The sequence below is a fragment of the Cnephaeus nilssonii genome (genome assembly GCF_951640355.1).
Source record: "Cnephaeus nilssonii genome assembly, chromosome: 17".
NCBI lineage: Eukaryota > Metazoa > Chordata > Mammalia > Chiroptera > Vespertilionidae > Cnephaeus > Cnephaeus nilssonii.
In genome coordinates this window covers 52,697,496-52,721,466 of record NC_137088.1, presented here as the reverse complement: position 1 = coordinate 52,721,466, position 23,971 = coordinate 52,697,496, and the positions used below count along the sequence as shown (strand labels likewise).

General features: G+C 45.8%; 1 pseudogene across 1 annotated transcript; it reads left to right on the top strand.

Annotated features, from left to right (window-relative positions):
* The first annotated feature begins 4,409 nt into the window (after positions 1-4,409).
* On the top strand, positions 4,410-22,755 carry LOC307113456 (L-threonine 3-dehydrogenase, mitochondrial-like; annotated as a pseudogene). The gene is made up of 3 exons: positions 4,410-4,497; positions 15,404-15,470; positions 21,627-22,755. The product of its transcript is annotated as an L-threonine 3-dehydrogenase, mitochondrial-like (transcript).
* Positions 22,756-23,971: the final 1,216 nt, after the last annotated feature.

Genomic DNA, 23,971 nt, shown 5'->3' with positions numbered 1-23,971 from the left:
ATCAAATTTCACTACCATGAGTCTCGAGATTATGGGAGTATCTATTTTTTATAACAAATAAATACCTTGAAACATCAGCATTAAATGGAACATGAAACTAAAAGCAGTTTTTGAAAGAATAAAAATGTATGTCTCATGTTTGACAGGGCATTACATGAGAAGACAGTGCATTGCAATAGGAAGTACATACATTTAGGAACTGAATAGACGTGTATTCAGATCCACTCAGCAATTTATTACACATATACCTACACTTCTCTGAGCATTTTGTTCCCATCTATAAGCCTGGGAGAGGGGTGGATAGTTTTCTCTCATGCAAAGGTCATTTGCATAATTCCTTAGATTAAAGGATAATTTTCCCAAAAAGGTAAAATCGTGGTTCTTATATAAAAATGAATACCTATTGAATATTTTATTTAACTTATTATTAGTGAAATGTTACAACTCATTCAAAGGAGAATTCAAAGAAGAGAGACAGAGATAGATGGGAGGGCTGAAATAAATTTACAAATGGACAAATACTGTCTTCTTCCATGTGGGAGAGGGAAATTGACCATCCACAGGACAGACTTTCTTTGAATATCTGTAGACAAGACTTACTTACATTACTCTAGTTTTCTCAGCAACTTCTGAACTATTGTGGTCAATACAGGAATTTTAGGAAAACAGTTTTCAAGTTAACTTTTATTTCAAGACTTGTGAAGAGCTTAGTGAGAGGCTAAGATGTATATTAGAACTACATGCTCCCCAGAGACCTGTGCGCCACTGAAAAATATCCAGTCATCCCTTTTGTTTTTATTCCAAAGTCTTATTGTTCCTCGAATTTATATCAAGACCTGATCGGCAGAAGGTAACACTATTTTTGAAAATAACAGATTTATAATACAAAGCAAATCAACTAGAAAAAACTGTTCTCTTTTAAAATATCACCAGTGCTGATGATCCTGTAGTGACCAGCTTACTAGTGGAAAAGGTGGGACAGGAAGGTCCCTTCCATCTAAAAGCATAGGATTCTATCATCTAGCCGATTATGACGCTTTATTTCTATTTTACTAAATCTAAGTTTCAAAAGGTTAGAGGTAAATTAAAAATCAGCCTGTAATAAAAAAATAAGTAATTTCTGAAATTAAAGTGAAAATTAAGGAAAAAAATGAGTCAATCATAGAAAAAAATTAAACCAATTTGCAGTAAAATTTGAATGATATAATCCCAGGTTTTCCTTATTTAAGAAATACTGACAAAGAATGACACTATCAAAGATGAGTGATGACAAAAGCTCTAACTCGATGTCCTGATCAATACAGAAATTTATGGTAAAGCAATTTCCAAGACTTTCAAAGTGGCCTACATAATGATTTTTAACTCCTTTGCAAGTTCTCAAACAAAGAATGTCACTTTATACAGTAAAGAAGGTAATTCAAAGTGCATTTTCTAAGCAATAAAGGAAGCTTGTGAGTGTTTGGAAGTTGATTTAATTTCATTAATTTCTTAATTTCCTTTTGCGCTCAGATTTCGAATAGAGCTCTCTAATTCTCTCAACAAGCCTGCTCTGCCCCTACACTGGCTGGTTCGTATTGTCCCTGGAGGGCCTTTCTCAGTGACAGACCAACAACTCAGTGATTCTCTCTCAACCATTTAAGCTGTCCAAGTCCTCCAATAAACTTAGCAAACAAAGCAAAGGAATCCAAATAACATTTCCTTCTATTCACAGAAACTTCAACTTTTATGTGCAGCAATCAATGCCACTGTTTAACCAGGAATGACATTAAAAAAAATGGGGCAGTTGTTATTTACCATAGCCATGTAATAAGGTGTCAAAGGTTATCACAACAGGATATCTGTGTTTAAGTGGGAAGAGATACAGAGCCAAAGTCAAGCTAGCTATCCCTGTTTTGTTTCCCAACAGGAGGCAAGTCTGCTAACATAGACTTCGAGTACCTAACGCAGCAATGGACACAATGGTCCTTTTCAGTTTCTAGCCCTGCTTTCCTTTCTATTGTGGGTGACAGAAGCAACATTAGAATAGAACCATTCTAACTGAGTACCTGCAATGTGTGATATTTTACTGGCATCTTCTCTTGGTCATGCTACATGTATGCATTTTCTTTCCCGTCGTGTAGAAAAAGGGTAGCTAGCTTCTAGAAGTGATCTCTCTGGACACAGGAGTGGTGAGCCCGCGCTGATGGTTGTTTGGGGAACGTGAATGTCGTCAGGACCTCCCTTTGACCACCACCTCTACGTGTCCCATCTCATGACCTTGCTTTCTCCCAGATTCCTCTAGCACGTTCTCGCTATGACTAACACTGTCATTTTGTGGCAGGCAGTTAGACAGAAATGAGCAGAGCAAGGACGATGGGGCAGGTACAGAAGGTCCCCAGGCTGGAAAGCCCCAGCGGCCTAGCAATGCACAATCAACTGTAGGGTGGGACCTTGCCCCAGGATGACTTTTCCTCCCCTAGCACGTGCTGGCCATGTGGTTTGCATCCCTGACCTTTCCTCCCTAGAGATAACATCTAGGCCTCCGTTGTATTTCAGCTCCAGGCCCAAATAAGCAACAAAACCAGCCAGGCGGGCCTGACCTCAGGACGTACGACCCCCTGCCCTGGTGCAGGCCAATCAACCAGTGCAGATTACAACCCTGAATGGACACACCTGGAAAGCTGCTGAATATTCTATAAAGATCTTTCCCTGGGACCTCCCCTAAAATCTCCGCCCGTAAAACCCTTAGGAAGGAGGACCCAGTGCGCTCTCCCTCCTGGGAGCACCCCAGTGCCTTTCCCTTTCCCTTCTGCCTCTCCCCCCCCCCCCCACCCCCCTCAGCCTCTCTCTCCCTCCCAGCCCCAGGCACATTACCATCAGCTTCCTCACTTCCAAATTCCGAAGGCCCTTCCTTTGCCTCCATAACTTGTTTCCTCAGCCCATTCCTTCTCGGAATGACTGCTTCTACCTCTGTGATTTACCGAGTAAATGTTCTCTTACCGTTTGGGTCTTGGCTCTGCATTCTCTCCTGGCCAGAACCCAAGAACCGAGGTTGCTGAACCCAGGTTTGGTCTGACCCCACCGGTCAGGCACCTTGTGCCGTTCCACCGCCTACACAATTTCAAACCTTCGTCTTTGTATTTGTTGAAAAAGGCCTGGCTGTAGAGACCCACTCGCCCCTCGCTCTGGGCTCACAGGTGAAAGACATTGAGGCTTAGAGCGGGTGAGGTCGCACGTGTACTCAATGGTCCATAAATTTTAACCCAGGATTTTCAGTTCCCACGCCAGTGTTCTTTCTTATGCACGGTCCCCTCACTGCAAGTAAATTTGTATTCCTTTTAAAACTGATTTTCCCTGCTCTTTGTAACTATAATGCAAACTATGCAGGAAAATGCAAAATAAGAAAATAAAAATTACTCAAATTCCCACCATACAATGATTAATACTTAGAGGTATTATTTTCCAGTTGTTTTAATGCATCTTACAAAATTGGAATCATCCAGTAATTACATTAGTCTATATCTTTTTTTATTTTTAATCAACATATTAACACCATTTTCTTATTTAAAAATATTTTAAGAACATGGTTGCTAATCATTGCAAATAATTTCTTCATATTAATGTACCAGTTTATTTCAACCACTCCAGTGTCATTTTAAAACGATCTTGGTTATCAAACTCTTTCATCTTAGATGTTTTTTCCATAAGTGGAATTATTACATGAACAAGGTATGGAATTCAAATTAAGGACATTGGCTTTTATTATCAGCAGTTGCAGATGGAACAGGATAAATAGCAGGGACACCCTATACAGGGAAGATAATTACAAAAAAGTTACATGTGATAGACATGAGCATGTCTGAGTCCGTTATAAGACAGGTTTCTCACAATGAAAAGAAACCCCTTCCCCATAGGCAGCATTCACACAGCACCAGGCATTCAGATCAAGAACAAAAAGTGGTCCCCCTGCGAGTGGCAGTCTGTCAAGCGCTGCGTCATCTGTGCGAGCTCCGGTGGCCTCTGGGCTCACAGAGCACTGCATCTTTTTTAAAAATATGTTTTTATTGATTTTGGAGAAAGAGGAAGGGAGGAGAGGAAGAGAGAATAGAAACATCGATGAGAGAGAAACTATGGGCCACCTCCTGCATGCCCCCCACAGGGGATTGAGCCCTCATGTGCCCTACGGGAATCCAACAGGCCACATCGTGGTGCACGGGATGACGCCCAACCCACTGAGCCACACTGGCCAGGGCCAGAGCACTGCATTTTTCAAGGGAGAGGGGAAAACAGTCGGACAACACTGCAACCTGACAGTGCTGTGCGAGGGACGGTGTCTTAAACGTTTCTGTGGGAAGCATGGAAGGTCACACGCTTACACTGCTTCTTGTCCCGGATTAAGTGATAAACAGCTAAGGACCCGTAAACACGCGATGGCCCTGGGCAAGGTGGCCTGTTTCTTCATCCAGAACCCGCAGCAGTGCCACTTCCTCACGGCGGCCTCCGACTCGCAGGCAGAACGTAGAAGAGTTACTCTCACCGCTGCCCTCCTCGCTCTGCCTCGCACAGCTCCGTGGCTCTGCCTCGCACCGCTCCTCGCTCTGCCTCGCACAGCTCCGTGGCTCTGCCTCGCACCGCTCCGTGGCTCTCGGGCGCTGGTGCTGGTGGGTCTGCATGTGTGTGGGGGAGGCTGCCTGCCCCCAAGTGACAGCTTCCAGGGAGCAGGCTCCTAACTCACGGTGGTGGCTATTGCCAGCGGCTCACTCAGGGGTGCGTTGAACTGCACTCTCCTTCCCACTAAAGAAAACAGACTAATCACAGAAACGCACCACTGCTGAGCTCCCTTGCTGCCAGGTGGCCAGGAGATGGGTAAGAAGATCCAAGCAGGAATGTTGGGTGGAATTTTCAGGAAAGCAGATCAGAGGGTGAGGAATCTTCTGGAACACGCATTTCCCCTTCCCGCCTGGAATGCAGACACCGCTGGAGTGGGAGCAGTGAGCCTGGGACCCCAAGGAGAAGGCCGAAGCAGACAGGGTCCCCGAAGGCCCCTGGGAGTCCCTGTGTGTGCACAGGGCTGCCTGCGTCTAGACTTCTCCTTACAAGAGAAAAATAAAACCCTTACTTGGTTTAAGCCAGTGGTCAGCAAACTCATTAGTCAACAGAGCCAAATATCAACAGTACAACGATTGAAATTTCTTTTGAGAGCCACATTTTTTAAACTTAAACTTCCACTAACGCCACTTCTTCAAAATAGACTCGCCCAGGCCGTGGTATGTTGTGGAAGAGCCACCCTCAAGGGGCCAAAGAGCCGCATGTGGCTCGGGAGCCGCCGTTTGCCGACCACGGGTTTAAGCCATTGCTTTTGGTGTTTCTGTCACTTGCTGCCCAGCCATTTCTAGCCGATAGAGCAGCATCCCTAGCCCTGTGAGCGGTGCTCGGCAAGCAGCAGACTTTCAGCATCGATGGAGGAGGAGAGCCGCGGAAGGCATTCAGAACCAGGTCCCGATAGGTACATGCTGGTGTTCACAGACGCCAATCATATTTTCATCTCTAAGATTACACTGTAAATCAATTGACAAAGACACAGGAGAAAAATAGAAAGGTCTATTTTTTAAATGCGCTTTGAGTCATTCATTTAATATTTATTGACCTCCTCCCACGTACCAGACACCGTGCCAGGCGGTGGAGGGAAAGCAACACACACGCTCAGGCCAAGATTCCTGCGCTCACGGCACCTCTGCCCGTGGGGAGGAAAGGCAGTGAACAAGGTCCCGTGTGTTAGAAGGCCGTGGCATTGAAAGAAGGTGATCTGAGGAGCCCTCTGAGCACAGACCTGAGAGGGTGACGTGCGAGTGTCACAGGGAAGGGTGTTCTAGGCAGAGGGAACAGCGAATGCGCTGGCCTGGGCCTGGCCGGTGGCTCAGTTGGTTGGAGCATCGTCCTGTTCACCAAAAGATGGCAGGTTTGTTTCCAGGTCAGGGCACATACCTAGGTTATGGGTTCGATCCCTGGTCGGGACACATACAGGAGGCAACCGATCTATGTTTCTCTCTCTCCCTCAAAATAAATTTTTAAAAACACAAGGACTTGCAGTGAACACTCTCGTGGTCTTGCCCACGTGCCTCAGTGACCACTGTAAGGACAGCCTGAAGTCAAAGTGTCAGCACCCACATCCTTTTTGCCTCGCTTCCCAGTGTCCTAGGGGCACTGCCTTCACCTTCCAAATAAACGATTTACACTCAGCTGCTTGTCTCCAAGTCTGCTCCTGAGCGGACAAACCGACAAAGGCCCACGTTTGGGCATGTAAAGAGGCCAGCATTGCTGTAGCTGCGGGGAGGGGGGTGGGGGACGAGAGGGTTGGGAGAGGGTGGTAAGAGAGGAAGTCAGAGAGGAACTAGGTCACAGGGCACAGGCCTGCGGGAGGCTCAGATTGGACACCAAGTGGGATGGGAAGCGAGTGCAGGTTTGCAGTGACACGTTCTGACCTATGTGGTAAAGGCTCACTCTCGCTGCTGTGCTGGGAACAGTTTGAAAAGGGTGGTGGTGCTGGAAGCAGGAAGACTTCTAAGGAAATTACAACGCAGACAGGTAACAGGTGATGAGAGCTTGCGCCAGAGTGCTAGCCCTGTCCCTCCTCACCTCAGATGAGTTTATCCTCCGGGGAGAGCAGCCGAATCGTGGTGCATTCTTCTGTAAAGTATATTAAACGTCAGTCAAATTCAGTATGTATTGTTCCAACAACAGGCAGAAGGTCGTTGAAGCTACAGTTCTGAACAGAGATGACCATGTAAACAGTTTTACAAGGCAAAGCAGCTACTCTGTGGGCCATCAGGAAGGCGTGCTCATGTGTGCCAAGCGCGCACTGAAATGTTCACAGGGCCCCAAACTGGACTTCCACGTGCCCCTCGGCGGCGGGATGGGTAATGTTAGTATGTGCAAACCATGGAATACACGGCAGTGAGATTGACTAAACCATAAGCAATCCTACCTAATAAAACAGTAATATGCAAATTGACAGCACCTTCGCTACGCCAAAACCACGCCCACCAGCCAAAGCCACGCCCACCAGCCAATCAGGGCGAGTATGCAAATTACCCAACAAAGATGGCGGCTAATTTGCATACGCTGAGGGAGGGAGGAGTGAAGACTGAAGACAACTTAGAAGGAAGAGGGAGGAAAAGTGGAAAGCAAGGTGGCTGCCAAAGGGAAAGCCCGGGCAGGGCGGAGCGGGGCGGAACGGGGCGGGGCGGGGCGGAGCTGGGCAGGCGGCAGTGGCAAGCGGGTGCAGGCACGGCGGCCCGCAAAGGCAGCGGCAGCGGCAGCGCAAGCGGCCCTCAATGGCCGCTTGCAGGATTCTTCCTGCAAATGGGCTACTAGTAATGTATATAAACTCACAGACAACGTGCAGGAAAAGAAGCCAGATACAAAACATAATTCTACTTATAGGAGCTTCAAGACCCAGCAGACCTCATCTGTGCTGTTCTAAGTCAGGGGACTTCTCGCTTGGGTGGGGCAGGGTAACTGGATTTGAGCAAGAGGGGAGTGCCCAGGTGCTGGGTACGTCCTAGTTCTCGGGAGAAGTGCTGAGAACCGGGGTATAGATGCTTTATGAAAATTAAAATTTGCTGAGCTGTACACTTTTGAATTGTGCAATTTTCTGCAATATAGGATATATCGAACAAGTTTAAAATTCTGAAGCTCTAGAACATTTACACACACACATAAGTGTGCATATGTAAATGCAAAACTGACCTTTCTTATTAGGCAAAAAAAGAATGCTGGATTTATCACAAAATTTTGTCTATTAAAACTTTATGCCAAAGCAAAACAATAAACAGGTGAATTATTCTTTGCCTCCTGCGTGTAGTTGCAATCAGAAATAACATTGAGTAAGAAACAATTATTTTATCTTCATTTTCTTTCAAGGTTAATTCCCGTTAAAGCTGGCCTCACCTGAAACACAGGCCCACTCTACGCACGGAAGTGTGCCCCTCAGACAGAGAGGCCTGCCTGCTGTGGGTGCCAAACCCGCAGGAGCAGGGCAGGAGAAACAGCCGCTCTGCGGGGGAGCCTGGAGAGTTCCCTGTGAAGTGTGGGGAGCGGAGGTTCCAGCGCCAGGACCAGAGTTCAGGGCCCTTTCCTATCTCAAAGGATTCATTACCCTAAGACAAGCATGTCAAACTCGTGGCCGGTGGGCCATGAGTTTGACATGCTTGTGAGATGAGCAATAACTCTCCAACCAGAAAGGTGTGGGTTGTTGTTTTTTAACTTTTTAAAAATTCTCATCAGGTGATATGTTTTTATTGATTCTAAAGGGAGAGGAAGGAAGAGGGAGAGAAAGAGAGAGAAATATTGATTTGCTGCCTGCTATATGCACACTGACCAGGTGAAATGAGGGGGATGAGCTGGAGGAGAGCCCATGCCCTGGTGGGATTCTGGTGCCTCTGAACACCAGTACAGTTGTCCCCTCTTATTTATGCGGCGATTTGCCGAACGCCTGGTCATTTCCCAGCTCCGTAACAGCCCTAGGGGCTGAGAGGACTGAAATCTCCAGGAATGCCAGTCCTCTCTTCCTGCACCACATAGTAACCTCTTTTCTTTTTTTTAAATATGTGTTTATTGATTTCAGAGAGGAAGGGAGAGGGAGAGAGATAGAAACATCAATGATGACAGAGAATCATTGACCAGCTGCCTCCTACACGCCCCACACTGGGGACCGAGCCCACAACCCGGGCATGTGCCCTGACCAGGAATCGAACTGTGACCTCCTGGTTCATAGGTTGACGCTGAACCACTGAGCCATGCCTTTTCTTCGGCTCTTGCATGCCTGGCTGCAGGCATCAGCCTCCATCACTTCTCACAGCTGCATCAGCTCACCCACCCACTGACCACCGTCAACAGCCACCTCCAGCTCCTCCAAAGGGATCGAAGCCTCACCCAGAGTCCCCCCCCCCGCCACTCCCCCCCCCCCCCCGCCCACATTCTCTACTCACACAGCCAGGAGATAGAATAGCAAGTTGGTGTTTCACGTCCGTATATTGTGGTGAACGATAACAATTTGATTTAAATGATGAATAACTGAAAGGAAATACACTGAATTTGTAGATTTGGGAAAATGCTGAGAAACGTATTAGCCTCTTGAGGATTGTGGAGTAAGATAATGGAAATGAACCTTAGAGAACCATTGGGACAAGCCTTTAACATTAAAGTCTGGCGATCCTGGGGCTCAGTCCTGGGTCCTGTCCTTGGTCCCCTGCTCTTCTCTAAGTACTCACTCCCTTGGTGACTGTTTTTCCATTCACGGCTTTAAACATCCATATGCCAATAGCTCCCAAATTGTACCTCTAGCACAGACTTTCTCCCGAAGTCCAGGCTCACTTACTCAACTACCTCCACAATTTCCTGTCGGGTGTCTATAGAAATGTTGAAACTAACAAGGCCAAAGCTTCGCTCCTGTTCCTCTACTCACTCCGCCCTGGCCGGTTCCACAGGCGGCCTTCCGTGTGTCAGCAAATTTCCACCTCCTCTCGCCAGCTGCTCCAGCCAAAAACCTTGGGTTCATCCTTGCCTGCTCGCTTTGTCTCCCTCTCTATATCCTATCCACCAGGAAATCCTGTTGGCTCTACCCCCAAAATGTACCCATAGTCTGTGTTCTTTTATGTGACGGTCAGTCAGGGGTGGCCACAAAAGGAGACACAGGAGAGGCTAGAAAAGCAAGGTTAGTACAGTCACAGGTCCTGGGAGCACGAGGCCAGTGAGGAGCGCCAGGCCCTGCCAGGAGGCTGAAGACAGGAGGGAGGCCCACTTAGAGCCTTTGTTAGGGTTTCTGCAGGAGCTGAAAGGCAGGGAAGGGTAAACAGTTTGAATAAGTTTTTCAGGCTTCAAACTATACAGGTGTTCCCTCATTCCCAGGTACCTGGCCATGGGGCGATTAAGGCAGAGAAATATTGCCTCCTGAGCTTCAAGGGCCTGTTGGGTGAAGAGGTGTGGCTCTGGATCAGTTCACACCTGAGGCACACTGAGCCCTTTCCTATCTCTAATGATTCATTACCCTAAGACAAGCATGTCAACCTCGCGGCCGGCGGGCCATGAGTTTGACATGCTTGTGAGATGAGCAATAACTCTCCAACCAGAAAGGTATGGGTTGTTGTTTTATAACTTTTAAAAAATTCTCATCAGATGATATGTTTTTATTGATTCTAGAGAGAGAGGAAGGGAGAGGGAGAGAAAGAGAGAAAAATATTGATTTGCTGCCTGCTATATGCACACTGACCAGGGATCGAACCCACAACCTAGGCATGTGCCCTGGCCGGGAACTGAACACGCAACCCTTCCGGATACAGGGCAATGCTCCAACCAACTGCGCCTCACCGGCCAGAACCAGAAAGGTGCTTGTTGTTGTTGTTGTTGTTGTTGTTATTTTAATATAAGATGTCAAACCATCATAGCCTACAGAAAGTAAAATTATATAAACAATAGAATCCAGAATCTAATCACTTCTAACACTTCCACTGACAATGCCCTGGTCCAAGTCATCATCGGCCCTCACCTGGATTAAGCCAGCACTCGCAGGCCCTGGAGGATGGACGCCCCTCTCAGTACGTGAGAACTGGGCAGGGCACCAGCAGCACCACCTGTGGTGACTTCAACAACGTTCACCTCTCACCCACTCGCCTGGCTATGCACGTTCAAGTGCTTTGCCTTGCAGCACAGACTCCCCACTCATTCAACAAACATACCTCAGACAGTGAGCACCCACCCATGCCATGCACTTTCCCTGCACTGTGGGCACGGCGGTGAGCAAGGCAGGTGAGGGGGCTCACGAATATGCCCCTCCTAATCTAGAGGGGCCAGTGACGAGCCCGGAGTTGGCAGTGACCAGGTCGACTCTTTCCCTATCCAAGTGAGACTCAAAATTATTTTAAATTCTTTCTTCTTACTTTAAAATATTCACTCACTCTCCAAATACATAGGAAAATACACAGAGAGAGAGAGAGTATAGGTTCTGGCACCAATCCCAGTGTTGGGGGACATTTGACAATGTCTGGAGACAAGTTTCATCCTTACAACAGGAGGGGAGGTGTCATTGGCATCTCGTGGGCAAGAGGCCAATGATGCTGCTGAGAATCCGACAATGCACAGGACAGCCCCCACTAACAAAGGGTTAAACTGGCCCCCAATGTCAAGAATGTTGAGGTTGAAAAACCCCAGGGCTAAGTAAGTACCTTCTCTCCTTCCCTCAATGCCCTCCATCACACAATGGAGTTCGCATCCCTTCAATAATTTTCTAAATTACATAGTCATGACGTTAGTAGCTTAGACAACTAGCTTTCACAGTCTGGGTCTCAGTTTCTATAGAAGGTAATCTGCAAAGATTGCCCCCCCCACACACACAATAGAGCGCACCATCTGATATTCACACCTTCGTGTAGCCCTCTGCTCTTGAATCTACTAGTAAATGGCCCCATGCCACAGTTGAACTGATATAACGTACAACGTGAAATTCTGCCTGATTCAGGCCTAGCCTTTAGGAAGGCCTGGTGGTTCTGCTTCTCTGGCCTGAGGTGCCATGTAAGAATCCAGACCCCTGGCTAAGGAACCAGATGGAGAAGCTTACACGGAGAGGCCACGGGGGCTCTGCAATGGCAGGGAGGGACAGAGACATCAGACAAGGGGGCCTGTTGAGCCCCCAGGTGTCACAGAGAAGAAGATCTTCCCAGCTGAGCCCAATCCGCTCACAAATTGTAAGAGATTTTTTTAAAAGGTTGTTGTTTAAGCCGCTAAGTTTTGAGGTAGTTTGTTATGTGACAATAGACAATTAAAACTGTTTCTTTATCTTTGAAATGAGAAGATGGGACAAGATCCTGATATCTCAAATCCTTGAGCTAAACAAAACCTTATCTGGAAGCACAATCTGTGGGTAGCTGTTAAAAAGGCTGTTTTGTGGGGGTTTTGGATGCAGGTAAAAACGAACAGTGGAAGTAATTAGACAATAATGGGTTCCCTTCCTCACATTTTAAGAAGTCTGGAGCCAGATGATCATTGGAATTAGTTCCGTGGCCTCATGGAGTCAAATTCAGTTGCAGTGATTCCAGGCATTCATAGCATGCCACATGGCCACAAGCTTACTGCTGTACAGTAGTGGCCCACATGAGGATGCTGTGATAGGAGGAGGGAGGAAGAAGGGGAAGGTCAGTACCAGCCACATGTGTCCCTTTTTAATAAGAAAGTCAACGTTTCACAAAACTTTAGCATCAAGGACTTCTCATGTTTCATGGGCCAACACTGGGTCATATGCCAACCCATAGCTGCCAGCAAAACTGAGGGATAGAATTGTCAATGAATGAGCATACTCGATAGCTTGAAGGTGGGCCCATTGCCACTATACACAAAATCAAGGTGTCGGAAGGAAGAATTGGGGGATGAATTTGGAGAAATAAATCACCTGCTTCTGAAACAATGTGAAAAGCACAAAAATGGAGTTAATCAGACTGAATTACAGGAGGAGGAGCATGATCCCTGTTCACTCAGCCTCCCCTTTCTTCACTGTGGCCCCTACCAAAATGAGACTCCAAGGGGGCCTCCAAGAAGATGGCAGGACTTCAGACAATCAAGTCTAAAAGTCACTTGACTGTCCCTTGACAGACTTTCCTGTTCTTACAATCTAGAATCTGTACAGTCAATTAATGTGGTTTCTTGAGGTATTAAGTTCCTTACTTTTCTTTTTTTGTGGGGTGGACATCTTAAATCTTATCTGTTTCAAATGGTAAGTTCCCCAGTATCATGAAATTTCATTCATTAATTTGCTTATCAAGGTCTGTTAGGAAACCCAGGCATCTCTCTCATCCTATCTAATAAAAGAGTAATATGCAAATTAACCATCACTCAGCTACACCACAAGCCATACCCACCAACCAATCAGGAGCGAGTATGCAAGTTAACCCAACCAAGATGGCTGCGGCCACAGAACGAGCATGAGGCTTGGGTTTCCCCGGCAATGGAGGAAGCCAAGCTTTCCACACACCCTGGTGGGCCCAGGCCTTCACTCAGGCTACAAAGTTTCAATTATAGAAGATAAATAAGTCTCAACAAAAATGGCGGCAGCCACAGAGCTGGAGAGAGCAGGAGGCTTGAGTTGCCCCCAGCGATGGAGGAAACCAAGCTTCAGCAGCCCTGGCCTGCCTTGGCCTTTGCTTAAGGCTACAAAGTTTCAATTATAGAAGATAAATAAATTCCAGATACCAGGGCCTCAGCTTGGTTCGCCGGGGGCGTGCCAGCCTGCAAACCACCACAGGCCCCTCCCCCAGGCTGCCCCACACCCTAAGGGAACCCCCACCCTGATCCAGGACACCCCTCAGGGCAAACCAGCTGGCCCCCCACCCATGCACCAGGCCTCTATCCTATCTAATAAAAGAGTAATATGCAAATTGACCATCACTCCAACACACAAGATGGCTGCCCCCATGTGGTCAAAGATGGCTGCCCCATGTGGACACAAGATGGCTGCCACAAGATGGCCAGCAGGGGAGGGCAGTTGGGAGGAACCAGGCCTGCAAGGGAGGGCAGTTGTGGGCAATCAGGCCAGCAGGGAAGGGCAGTTGGGAGGGACCAGGCTTGCAAGGGAGGGCAATTGGGGGCGATCAAGCCTGCAGGGGAGGGCAGTTAGGGGTGACCAGGCAGGCAGAGGAGGGAAGTTGGAGGTGACTGGGCCTGCAGGGAAGGGCAGTTGTGGGGGACCCAGGCCTGCAGTGGAGAGCAGTTGGGGGGGACCAGGCCTGCAGGGGAGGGCAGTTAAGGGTGACCAGGCCTGCAGGGGAGGGCAGTTAGGGGCAAACAGGCTGGCAGGGGAGCAGTTAGGCATCAATCAGGCCCTAACCACTGGCAGGCGAGTGGTTAGGGTGTGATCAGGCTGGCAGGCAGAAGCGGTTAGGGGCAATCAGGAAGTCAGGCAGGCGAGCAGTTGAGAGCCAGCCTGGATTGTGAGAGGGATGTCCGACTGCCTGTTTAGGCCTGATCCCTCGAGGGGTCCCAGATTGGAGAGGTTGCAGGCTGGGCTGAGGGACACCCCCTGCCCCCGTGCACGAATTTCATGCACCAGGCCTCTAGTATGTAATAATCAATTAACATGCTAAAAAATTTTCAAGATCATTGTTGCAATGATCCTCACAAATGCTCTGTGAGGTAGGTATTATTACTCTCAATTTACAGATTAGGGAATAAGACTCAAAAGATAGGTGAATATGCCAAGGTCACATAATGCTAGAAATGCCACCCAAATCATCTGACCCCACTAACTACCAGAGTTTCTTCCAGGAGCTGGGAATAGATTGGTGAGCAAGTCAAAAGAGGTTCTTACCATCATGGGCCATATGTTCTAGATGGAAATCTATTTGAGGAATTGTAAGGAGACCAGTGTGGTTGGATTGGAGGGAGGGAGAGGAGGCATCAGAGATATCATTTGGTCATTTGTCCACAACTGCCTACTTCTCAAACCTCATCTTCCCCCTTCCCATGATCTTTTTTTGCACAGGACTCACTCTGGTTTCACTTTTGTCTTTTTTGAGTTAAGAGTTAGAAGGGTTAAATCCAATGATGCTAACTCTGGATCCCAGTAGTTTTATAAAAGTAGGCTTGTTGGAGAAATGGTAAAGGAGATTCTATGGATGAATCTTCCTAACACTGTTTTCTTTTTTCCTTCTCATTTGGAAGTCAGTTGACCAGATGAATCATTGTCTTTGCAGTTAAGAATTGCTGAGTCTAGAAAATACGCTGTTGTACTTTGTGGAACACCCACTCATTCTGTAACACATCTATCCTGAAATGGGGGCGCGGGAGAGGAAGGGGTGTTTAAAAGCCATGGCAGTGATCTGTGCTCCAAAATTTAAAGGTAGAGCCCTGATGTTCTTAGTTCCATGGCTGCAGAATTTATGGGATAAGCCTTGGTTTCTGTTAAAATCAATGAACGAACAGACTTTGTATCTGACAAATCCCCTAGGCCCAATGTAAACAAATAGATTAATGATGTCTTCCAGCAATTAGCAATCCCACAGGATTATTGTCTTGACAAACTCTGTTAACATGAGAAGGGAGGTTTGTTTGTTTGTTTTTGTTTTAAGTAAAGTGAAGAGTGGAATTTGAATGTTAGATGTAATCCTTTTGAACCAGAGCATCAGAAAGTTTCAATGGGCAAGGAATATTTCAGTGTGCAGGTGAGACCTAGAGTCCAACAACCCCAAGCACTGTTCATAAGGCCTCCTAACAGGACACTGGAAGTACACTTGAGGCAACCACACTTGCCCTTTGCTGTAAGAGCCAAGGTGACACTTAAAGGAAGTGGCAAACCAAGGACTGAAGGGTTGACAGGGCAAGCGCCACCCTTGAAAGACCTCATACCTTAAACTGCCATTATCCCTTTGCTGAAATGCAGGGTCACTAAAACCCCCAAATGTCAACACTATGGAACAATATGTCAACAAATGGAACAAGAGTGAACCGTACAGTAAGGTAGCAATGATAACGACAACAACAGACAGCTTCTGCCACTTAGTGAGCATGTTATGAGCCAGGAGCTTGATACTTTTTATCTAATTTCACGCTCACATCATCCCTGTGAGGTAGATACTAGTATAATAACAGATGCTTTTAGAATACTAGATGCTGGTATAATCCCCATCACACAGAAAACAAAACTCAGAGTCTAAGTCATAGGTAACATGCCCAAGGTCACTGGGATACTGAATTTCAGGCCTTCAAATTCTAGAAGTGAGCTTAAGCACTAAGCATTATGCCCCTTTCAGAACATTTGTGTGAATCTGATCATATTTCTGTTTTTAAAGACTCTTTGAAAGCAGAGTTAGATGTTTTGAAATCCACTGAGCCTGTTTTTCATTGGAGATAAGTCTTTTAGTTATGCTTTGATTTGGTTGTATTTCTAAATTCACAGATTCACAGTAAACAAACATGTCAAGCTCAGTCAAAGACAATCTAAATTATGTATTAACTAGAGGCCCGGTGCACGGATTTGTGCACAGGTGGGGTCCTGCAGCCTGGCCTGTGCCATCTCGCAATCTGAGACCCCTTGGGGAATGTCTGACTGCTGGTTTCAACCCGATCCCCGAATCCCTGCAGCCAGCCTGGCCTGAGGGGATCGGCCAAAATGGGCAGTCAGCCAGGGAGGAGTCCCAGCCACGGCTGGGCACAGCTCTGCTGCCATTCATCCGGGCCCTGCTGTGCCTGCCGCTGCCCGGTACCACTACCACAGAGGTGGGAGAGGCTCCTGCCACCACAGCTGCACTCACCAGCTGTGAGCCTGGCTTCTGGCTGAGCATCGCTCCCACTGTGAGAGCGCAGTGACCACCAGGGGGCAGCTCCTGCATTGTTCCCTGGTGGTCAGTGCGCATCATAGCGACCGGTCGACCAGTCGTTCCGGTCATTCGGTCGTAACTGTCACTTAGGCTTTTATATATATATATATATATATATATATATATATATATATATATATATATATATTTGGTTGCCTAGCTGTCCATGTTCTATGCCAGTGGTCAGCAAACTCATTAGTCAACAGAGCCAAATATCCACAGTACAGCGATTGAAATTTCTTTTGAGAGCCAAATTTTTTAAACTTAAACTTCTTCTAACGCCACTTCTTCAAAATGGACTTGCCCAGGCCGTGGTATTTTGTGGAAGAGCCACACTCAAGGGGCCAAAGAGCCGCATGTGGCTCACGAGCCGCAGTTTGCCGACCACGGTTCTATGCCATTTGGAACAGTCGGTTTGCACATCGCTTGTTTGTTTGTTTTATTTTTAAATGCCATGACAGAGTTTACCCTTTTTAACAAAACAAAAATAAATCACACATAAATCTCCTTTTGGATGGATAAAAGGGAAGAAGGGAGAGAGGGAGGGTGAGGGAGAGAGGAAAGTTGATGGATAGGAGAAAGAACAACCTTTCACAGCATCCTAACTGACATCCAGTGAGGAGAGAGCAGGAGAGGAAATCATCCTGACAAAAGCATCCTTATGTTAGGCGAGTTCTTGGCCACAGGTAAAGAGAGGCTTCCTTCCCTCTACCAGCTTCTGATCAAACAGCTCATTTTGTAAGGTACCAGGCAACAGGCTCAGAACTTGGAGAGACAGACTTTGGTTAGAGCAGTTTACAACAATGTCTCTTGTATTTTCTTCTCAAAATTACATTAAGTAATGTATTAAAGCATAGGTCTTATACACCTTCTCAGATTACCCTAACGGCCCTTGCTCTCTCCTGGTTAGTGCCTCATTCACACAGGGTCCTTCTTTCACTTCCAGAGAGGGGATCGCTTCTGAGAAGATGCCAAGGGGTTGGATTCTACAAAAGGTGAGAGGAGAATTCGGTCCCCACGAGGGTAAACCTTGGCCAGTGGGAAATGGGGCTGGGCGGGAAGAGGAACATAACTTCCCCTTCCTCTCCCTCATCCACGGACTGTTTCCAGGCACGTTGCCTCCTGTACTCCTTGCAGAAAAGTGCTGTGTGCAAAGCCAACAAGCCTGGCACGTGGTTCACATGGCTCTTCGTGGCTGGCTCATAATGCAAAGCATCCCAGTGCTTCTCTCCTTCCTTGCCCGGCTTTTCCCCTCACCACAACCTCCTAAATCAATGTTTTAGTGCCTTACACATGGCTGACCAGCTAGAGACCAAACCCTGGGAGCTGGGTGTAGCTATTCCACTAAGTTCTTGCCAATGGGATGTGAACAGATGTGGCATATACAAATTCCAAGGTCTTTTCCTTAAAAAACAAGTTAGTTTACGCCTCCATCACACCCTCCTGACTCCCTTCTTTTTTCTCTCTCTCCATCACCCCACTCTTCACTGGCTGGGAAGTAGTAGCAAGTCAAACAATTTGGGAGTCTACAAATCACTGATGGCTGAACTGCCATGCCAGTACTGGACCATTCATCACGGGTTCTTAAGTGAGAGGGAAATAAGCTTATGTATTTAAAATGAAAATGTATTAGGTGCCTCAATCTTTGCCTCTTTCTAAAGAATTCAAGCCAAGACTGGTAATAATCAGGTATCACCTGCATTTTGTTTGTGAGCTTTCTTCTGGTGAACACTCTTCCCTTGAGTGATACTAAGTGCCCTGGCTTAAGGGAAGGGGCTACTCTAACTTAGGTGGGCAGATACTGCTGAAAACCAGTGCTTCTCTGGTCAGGTTACAGTGGTGACTCCACCCAGCTTTCCCCTTCCTTTATATCTGAGACAACCGACAGACGACATCCAAATGCAAGCATCGATTTCTGGAGCCCTGAGGAGGTGGTTTTCTTTATTTTCAAATAAAACTATGAGAAAGATAGGACGCATGCTCAAATTCTCATGTTAGAGAGGACACAGACTTAAGAAGCTCTCAGGCATCCGTCCACTTCCCCTATTAAAGTGACTAAATGAACTCTTAGGAATGGACTAGCCTTGGCCTTTTGTGCTCAACTCAATATGAAAGAAAAACCACCACAAGGCCAATGGCCAAGGCCATGGCCTGCTGAGCAGGGTCAACCAAAAGTCCTCTGGCAAAAAACTGAAACCTAAGGACAATGTGTCTGGGGATAGAGATTAGAGGGATTATAGAGATAATGCAAAACAGAAAAAAATCCAAGTATCCCCATCTGATTAGCAATTCTGCTGCTAGACTTTTACCTTAGGGAAATTACTGAAGAGTCAGGCTTACTAGAAAGTGATATTATGGCAGGATTATTCATATTAATGTAATAATACAAATCCCCAAAATAACAGAAGTTCTACTGTTAGTAATATGTTTTGCAAATTCTGGTATATTCACACAATATAATACTAAGTAGTCACTCAAAATGATGATAAAGATTTGTAGCCATCAACATGAAAATGAAGTCCATACAATATATGAGGGTTTTATTATTATTATTATGTTTTTATTGTTTAAAGTATTACATATAGTAGTACATATATCTCCTCCCCCCCCCCATTTAATATATAAGTTTTTTTAAAGCATGTTGGTAAGGAAGTAAGACAGTGTCTATATTCTAGAACACTGGTTTTCCAAATATGGCCCCTGGGCCAGCAGCATCAGCATCACTTGGGGAAATGCAAATTCTTGGCCCTAATCCAGATCTATTGAATCTGAAACTCTTGTAGTAGATTCCACTAACCCAGTGGTCGGCAAACCGCAGCTCGCGAGCCACATGCGGCTCTTTGGCCCCTTGAATGTGGCTCTTCCACAAAATACCACGGCCTGGGCGAGTCTATTTTGAAGAAGTGATGTTAGAAGAATTTTAAGTTTAAAAAATTTGGCTCTCAAAAGAAATTTCAATCGTTGTACTGTTGATATTTGGCTCTGTTGACTAATGAGTTTGCCGACCACTGCACTAACCTGTTGTAATTAGCCTTCCAGGTGATTCTAATGCATGCTAAAGATTGAGAACCACTGGTCTAGAACAAGCAGGAGGTTGCTCTACATATTTATAAGGCATGAGTAAGAGCAATGTTTCCCCTTTGTTGTTCTAACACAGTCCCGGCTTATTAGTTTACAGTGGCCAGTAATAGAACAACCAGCTCCTATGGTCTTAAGCAATTAGTGACTATTATTTTCAGAAACTTGGGCAGGACAGGTTCCGGGACCTCCAGTGAAGGCTCCACCACCATATCATGTGATTCTTTCATGTCTGTGCTTCATTTTCAGCCTGGAGTCAGATGGTTGCTGCCGTTCCATGCATCACATCCAGATATGCCACATCAGAGGCGAAAAGGACCATTTCCTCTGGACTCTCATTCCTAAGGAAGCCTTTCCCAGGAGCCCTCCTCTCCCCACAGTCCTTCCCTCATTTCTCATTGGCTAGACCTGGGTCACAAGCTCATCCCTCAGCTAACTGCTTGCGACAGGAACAGGAAAACCATGATTAGCTTAAATTAATCAGGATCCCCCCCTGAGCTGGAGATAGGCTCACCATCCTTGAACAGAACTGAGGTCCTGCTAGTAAAGAAGAGAGGAAATGGCTTATGAATAGGCAATAAACTGCTACACTGAATCTAGGCTAATAACCACGTTTTCACACTTTTCTATAAAACTGAATTATTCGTAACTGTCATCAGTAAATTGTTCGGTGTTGGAAATGGGGCCTACTGTGGTTTATTTGTTTGTTTTCTTTCAGGGGTGTTCCTTACTTTGGAAATGGATCCGGAGTCTCAATAGGAAGAAAAATATTTGTCATTCAAGGTTTTTCTTTTTCTTTCTTTTCTTTTAAAACAATTTAAAAGGCTGACAATATCAAGCACTGATAAAACTGTGGAGCAACTGGAGATCTCATACATTGCTGGTAGGAGCATAAATTGGTGCAAACACTTTGAAACACCATTTGGTAGTATGTACTGAAGCTAAGCATGCACTTATCCTATGATCAGCTCAAACTGGAAGCCACCCATGTATCTAACAATGGAAGAATGAATAAAGAAGGTGTGGCGTATGCATACAAAAGCATACTACATAGCAATGAAGATAAACAAGCTACTGATACCTCCTATACATGGATGCACCTCACAGATAAAAGATAGAATGAAAAAAGTCAGACACAAAATATAGTTCCATTTATATGAAGATCAAAGACAGCCAAAATTAGTCTACAGTGACAGAAGTCAAAATAGTTTTTCTCCACACTGATAAAGAAAAACTTTGTTGTTTTACCAAACAAATAGCCTTTATTATTAAAACAGTATAGTACTTGCAAGAGAAAAGAAAAACAGATGTATAGAATAGAATAGAGCCTTAAAATAGGCTCAAGTATATATGAAAATTTAGCACATGATAAAGGTGGCATCTCAAATCACTAGGGCAAAAGAAAGATTTTTTAATCAAAAATGTTGAGATAGATGGCTGAGATGAGTAGCCAATTGTAAAAGACAAAATTAAATGCATACTTCATACATTCATACCGCATACTTCATACAGTGAGAATAAGCTCCAATGGATTAGGCAGCCAAAGGGAAAAATGAAACCATACAGGTACTAGAAGAAAACATGGTTGAATCCTTCATTAACCCTAGTGTAAGGAAAGGCTTTCTAACAATGACTCAAAATCTAGAGGCAATAAAAGCAATATCAGTAAATATAAATATATTGGACTATATATAAACATTTAAAAATGTTCATGACCAAAAAAACACTATAAACTAATTCAGAAGACAACTGACAAAACATTTGCAACATATATCACAAAGCCCAGTACCACTAAAACATAAAGAACATTTTAAAATTGGCTTTAAAAAAAAATCTAACAAGAGCCCTGGCCGGCATAGCTCTGTGGTTGAGCATCGACCTATGTACCAGGAGGCCACAGTTCCATTCCCGGTCAGGGCACATGCCTGGGTTGTGGGCTTGATCCCAAGTGTGGGGGGTGTGCAGGAGGCAGCCAGTCAATGATTCATCATTGATGTTTCTCTCTCTCTCTCCCTCTCCCTTCATCTCTAAAATCAATAAAAACATTTTTAAAAATTTAATAACAGGGGCCGGTTTCCGTTTAGGGGAAGGCCCTTTGGAAGCTGCCCCACCCTGACGGTGCCCACACGGAGATGGGCAGCGCTGCTGGGGGAGTCCCTGCGCGCGGGACTCTGCCACACCCCTTGTGGTCCCTGAGTTCTCCACCAGGGTATTTGAAGAGAAAAGGCCGGTCATTAGGACGCTGCGGGGAGTTGTGGGCCAGATGCTGCAGAGCCCAGCCTGTGGCTGTGGGACAGCTGCCCTGCCCGGCCTGACCCTGGGCACCTCCCCTTGGCACATTCAAGGAGATGCCAACTTCCACCCTGCCTCTTTCTCTGAAACAGATCGGCCACGGGTCTTAATTACAGGGGGTCTTGGCCAGCTTGGAGTGGGGCTTGCTAACTTGCTAACTTGTTAAGGAAATAATTTGGGAAGGACAATGTAATTTTGTCTGACATAAGAAAAACCCCCGATCACGCGTTCCATAGTGGACCATTTATTTATTCTGACATTCTGAATTATAAGAATCTTCAAGAGATCGTGGTAAACCACTGCATCACCTGGTTGATGTATTATAGCGCTTTGCTCAGAGCAGTCAGAGAAGCAGACGTGTCCTTGGCAAAAGCCGTAAGCATCTCTGGATTGCATAATGTTCTGGACGTTGCCTTGGAACACAATTTGCGATTGCTTGTGCCCAGCACGATCAGAGCTTCCAGACCTACTTCTCCTCGGAATCTTTGCGCTCAGAGACCCAGGACGATCTACGGGGTGTCCAAGGTCCATGCCGAGCTCATGGGAGAATATTATTATTACCGGTATGGCTTAGATTTCCCACGCCTGAGCTATCCTGGCATCATTTTGGCTAGCTCCCAACCTGGAGGAGGAACAACTGACTGTGCAGTCCAAATTTTCCACGATGCCATAAAGAATGGCAAACTTGAGCTACCTGAAACCTAGCACGAGGCTCCCAATGATGTACATTGATGACGGCCTTAGGGCCACCCTGGAAGTCATGGAGGCCCCGGCAGAGTCCCTCTCTATGCGGACCTACAACATCAATGCCACGAGCTTCTGCTCTGAAGAGCTGGCCCAGGAGGTTCTCAAGCACATACCGGAATTCCAGATCACCTACAACGTGGATTCTGTTCCACAGGCCACAGCGGACAGTTGGCCAATGAACTTTGACAGCAATGCTCGGAAGGACTGGGGATGGAAGCATCATTTTGACCTTCCAGAGCTGGTGACGACAATGTTGAACGTCCATGGTCCCGATAGTAGAGTTGCCCAAGCTAACTGAAGGAGGTCTATCCTGGACGTCCACTAGGGAAGACTGTAATGACCCCAAGGTCATAGACACCAAGGACCTGGAGTATCCAGAGTCGAGGCCTTGTTAACCTAATTTTAGCAGCTCATATTGAACTGCTGGATGGAAAATCACGTTGGCTTTCACATTTTCAAAATGCTGTTGGTCTGGTGGTAGAACTTCTAAATCTTTGCTGTTTGCCTAAACTTGTCCAAACACCCATGTCACAGAATGAAGACTTAAGTCATAATAATTTCCATTTCCTTAAATAAGATGAAGTGACTATTTCTGGGAAGGTGGAAGTATGTGACGTTTTGTGTTTAAATTCAATTTAAATGCATATATAAAAAAATCTAACAAAAGAAGGGAAAGACACATGAACAGACCACACACACACACACACACACACACACACAGACACACACAGAGACACACACACACACACACAAAAAAAACTTATGAAAAAATGTTCAAACTCCTCCTAATTAGGTAATTAGATAAATGTAAATTAAAACAACATTGAAATACTATTTCTTATCTGTCAATTTGTGAACATTAAATATGGTGATGCCCTCGCTGGTTTGGCTCAGTGGGTAGAGCGTCAGCCTGTGGACTGAAGGGTCCCGGGTTCGATTCCAGTCAAGGGCACATGCCCGGATTGTGGGCTCGATCCCCAGTAGGGGGTGTGCAGGAGGCAACCAATAATGATTCTCATCATTGGTGTTTCTATCTCTCTCCCTCTCTCTTCCTCTCTGAAATCAATAAAAATGTATTTTTTTTTAAATGGTGACAACTCATTCTGTTAGCAAGACTGTGGGGAAGGGCCTCTCTCAGATATTGCTGGTGGAAGTGCACTCTGGTGGGAAGGCCCTGGGGAGGGGACTGTGGAAACAGCTAATAAAACTGCATATGCACTTACCTTTTGACCCAACAATCCCCTTTCTAGGGATTTATACTGAGGATAAGCTCCAGCAATATGAAAATATACACACGTTATTCTTTATAGCGTTGTTTGTAGTTGCAAAATGTTGGAAAATTACTTATATGCCCAAATATAGGAGAATGGTTGAGTAACTAGGGCACATCACACAGTGAAGTGCTATGTTGCTGTGTTGTTGTTTTTATAAAGAATAAGGAAAGTCTTAAATGATAAAATGTGATTTCCAGAGTATGTTTTCAGTGAAAAGAGCGAAGTGTAAAGGAGTATCTG